Source organism: Choloepus didactylus, chromosome 1 (assembly GCF_015220235.1).
Source record: "Choloepus didactylus isolate mChoDid1 chromosome 1, mChoDid1.pri, whole genome shotgun sequence".
Taxonomy (NCBI): Eukaryota; Metazoa; Chordata; class Mammalia; order Pilosa; family Megalonychidae; genus Choloepus; species Choloepus didactylus.
Window position 1 is genome coordinate 110,258,793 of NC_051307.1, and position 4,440 is coordinate 110,263,232.

Consider the following 4,440-nt stretch of genomic DNA (forward strand, 5'->3'; position numbering starts at 1 on the left):
GGCCTGGAATTTTCTTTTGTTTTTTTCTGAGAAAGTTTTAAACTACAAATTGAATTTATTTAATAGATACAGAGCTATTCTGGTTATCTACTTCTTCTTGAGTAAGCTTTGGTAATTTGTGTTTTTCAAGGAATTTGCCCATTTCATCTCAGGTATCAAATTTATTGGCAAAAAGTTGTTTATAACAAACCATTTTTATACTTTCAGTATCTGAAGAATTTGTAATATTTCATGGCTCTAGTTGTTGGCAATTTTTGTCTTCTTTCTTTGTTTAATGATCAGACTGTATACAGGGTTATCAATTTTATCAGTCTTTTAAAATAACCAGCTTTTGGTTTCATTGATTTTTTTTCCTACTGTTTTACTGTTTCTACTGTTTATTCCTTTATTCTGTCTGCTTTAGATTTAACTTTTTCTTCTTTCTTTAGTTTTTTTTTTTTTTTTTAACATGGAAGCTGAGGTCAGTGCTTTGAACCTTTCTTCTTTTCTGAGACGATGTTTAGTGCTGTGAATTCCATCTAAGTACAGCTTTAGTTGTGTACCACAAATTTTAATATGGTGTGTTTTTTCTTTCATTCTGTTTAAATATATTCTGATTTCTCCTTTAATTTCATCTTTGACCCATGAGTTATCTTTCTATTGTTGATTTTTAATTTAATTATATTTTAGTCAGAGAATGTAATTCATATGATTTGAATCTTTTTGAATTTATTGTGACTTGTTTTATATCTCAGAAAATGGTCTATTCATGCACTTGAAAAGAATATGTATTCTGCTTCATCAATTGGCGGGCTCTATAAATGTTATTTAGGTCAAGTTAGTTGATGATGTTGCTCAATCTTCTATGTTCTTACAGATCTTCTGTCTACTTTTTAAAATCAATTATAGAGTGAGATGTTTAAACTTCAACTATAATTGTGGATTTGCTTATATTTTACTTATTGTTAAAAATAAATTTATTTTTTGGATCTATCTATTGTTTGCTTCATGTATTTTTAAGCTCTCTTAAGTGCATAAACATTTAGGATTGTTGTCTTTTAGTGTATAGACCCCTCTATATTAATATAGTAACTCCAGATTTATTTCAATTAGTGTTAGCATGGCATGTCATTTTTTCTATTGCTTTACTTTTAATCTATCTGTGCTTTTTTATTTAAGGTGGGCTTACTGTGTGCAGCATATAGTTGGATTTTGCTTTTTATCCAATCTGATAATCTACCACTTTTAATTGGAGTGTTTAGATCATTTACACTTAACATAATTATTGATTTGGGTGGTTTTAAGTCTACCATCTCACTATTCATTTTCCATTTGTCCCATCTTTTGTTTGTTCTCTTTTTCTGTCTTCTTTTGGACTAATTGAATATTAAAAAATACTGTATTTTATCTCCTGTGTTGGTTTATTAGCTATAATTCTGTTTTGTTCTTTTAGTGTTTACTTTAGCATTTATAGTATACACCTTAAGCTTACCAAAGTTTTCTTTCAAATAGTATTAAATTGTTCCATGAATAGCATAAGAACCTTCCAAAAATATAGTTCCATTTCTCCCCTTCCAATCTGTGCTATTGTTTTAATACATTTTACTTCTACATATGTTATAACTTTCATAATGCATTGCTTTTACTTTTTGCTTCAGTCAATTGTCTTTTAAAGAGATTTAAAAATAGGAAAAAATATTTTATATTTTCCCACATATTTACTATTTCCTGTGCTCTTCATCCCTTTACATAGATTCAGATTAGCATCTGCATAATTTTTCTTCTCCCTGAAGGACTTCCCTTTAACACTTCTTATAATACTGGTTTACTAGTCCTAAATTCTTTCAGTTTCTGTACAACTAAGAAAGTCTTTATTTCATTTTTATGTTTGAGGAACATTTTCTTTAAAATATTTTCTTTTGAAGAATGTTTTCATTGGGTGTAGAAGTCTAGATTTGTTGATTTTTTCCTCTCAGTACTTGTTCCACTCTCTTCTGGCTTGTAATGACTCTGAAAAGAAATTTGCTTGCATTCTTATCTTTGTCCCTCTTTAAACAGTGTGTCTTCTTTCCTCTGGCACTTTTAATATTTCCTTTTCCTTGCATATTTTAAGTAATTTAGTTATGATGTGACTTCTGTAGTTTTCTTCATATTTCTTTTTTTTGTTGTTGAAATTCTTTTATCAATGGACTTACGGTTTTCATCAAATTTGAAAGCTTTCCACCACTATTTCTTCAAATATTTTTTCTGTCCACCCCTGTCCTTTTTCTCTGGTGGGAAGTCCAGGTACATGTACATTAGGCCACTGAAACATAGCTCATTTATGCTCTGTTAATTCTTTTCAACCTTCATTTTTTCTCTATGTGTCCAAACTGGGATACAGAATTCAATCCACTGTAGTATGATATCTTTTTGGTAGAAAACTATTTATGTATAGTCTGTGTATGTAGGTATACTGAACAAAATGTAATTTCCTCCACTAGAATGTAAGCTCCTTGATGTTAGGAGCATTTTGTTGTTGTTCATTATTGTAAGTCAGAGCCTAGAATAATGCATAGCATACAGTCGGAGGTCAATATAACTTGTCGAATGAATGGATTAATAATCTATATATATATATTATATTATATATAAAATAAATATAAATATAAATATATATAAAATAAATACATATAAATATATATAAAATAAATATATAGGTACAATTTATGTGGAGAAGGTTGCATGTATAGTTATGCATATCTAGGTATATCTAGGTATGGATTTAAACGCACTGAACAATGTATGGGAGAATATATACTGAACCTTTATCAGTGGTTAGCTCTGAGAAAGGAACAGGATTGATAGAGGGGAAGTGAAAATAGCCATTTATTATTACTCCACATATTTCTGAAAATTGTATGTGTATATATTTATGTCTTATTTTATGAATAAAAATATGGCAGTAAAGAACATCATTATTGTCTCGATTTTGATCAAGGATGTTTAAATTTGATTTGATGACTCTTTGTCCTATGTTATCAAGCATTATATTTTCCCAGAAGATTTTTAAAAGACACTTAAATCAGTATTTAAACAATTAAAAAAACCGGGCTTGGAATATGGCAGAAATAAAACCAGGGGCTTGGTGAATTAGGAGCAGGAGTACTGTCTTCAACATCAGGCTTTGGACAAGATTCAGAAGGTAATGTCATAGTGAGCAGCTCAGGGGGTCATTAATGAGTCCTCAAGTGAGATAACACTAGAACTTATTTCAGAAGGGAACCAGTCATTTGATATCCAGGGATGAAACTGAGTCAGAAAATAGAGAAGAAAAAGATACAATCTTCCTATAAGATGGGGATAAGGCTTGAGGCAGCTTGGGTGATTTTTGCTTGCTGGATTTTATGGCCCAGAAGTACATGTGGCAATTCTCATATTTGGGGTCATTGTAAAGTGATGAAAAGGACAAAACCATTCCTTTCGGTCACCATCATAATTAAGATTGATTGCCAAAGATGAATGGATCATGTGGTGATTTAGATTTCATTTGTTAAGAGTTCATTCAATGCCTCCAGCACACAACGTTTCTAGAATAGTTTCTGTTAGAGATACAGAGAAAGAGCAGGCATGGAGCCTTCTCTCAAAAACTTGATCTGGGAGGAGAATGAAAACATGGACCTTAAATTGCCATGAAAGAACTGATGTGATGAAGATGAAAGGTTATGGAAAGCAAAATAGTGTCAGTAGGAAAGAAGGAGGGACTGAGTGTCAAATGGTGAAGAGAGATAATGGAAGGGACCTGGCCATTGTTGATTGAATGTAATGACAGTAAGAAAACTGCCAGGAATCTATTGGAGTCACTAATGGCGACAGGTGACTTGTTTGCAGGAGTGGCTTTATCAGGCTTTACCTAGTTCCTAGGATTTCTCAAACTACAGAGGGCAGATACAGCTATTTATTAAAGGGTGGCTGCAACCTCAGACATAAGCAGTAAGATGGCCATTCGACTGATATTTTCCATATTCATCTCACTCGCCCACCTATAAGCTCCTTGTGGGAAAGGATTCTTAGTTATCTCTACATTCCTAGTGTTTTATGCAGTAAAAACTCAGCTGTTGTTTCTTGAATTGAACTTAAAAGCAATAGCTGGTCACTAGAAAGAGAGAACACAAACAATAACTGGCACTCAAACATCTTTGATTTGTCTAGTGGGACTGAGTCCCTGAATACATGTGATATTCATTTTACAGAAGGCAAATACATAAATTCAGTCCCAAATTGGAGTTACATAGATCCACTCTGGCTGTTGGTTTTGTAAGCAGACTACTCTTGGACAACCAGAAAAAGAGTTAATTTGCTGGGATATACACATGATAATGAAAAGGTGCATCCTCATAGAGAGTTTAGAGTCCAGTGAGTGTTCGTCTGATGCACTAGATGGATGAAGAAAGAAGCAACAACTTAAAAAGGGTGAGACGT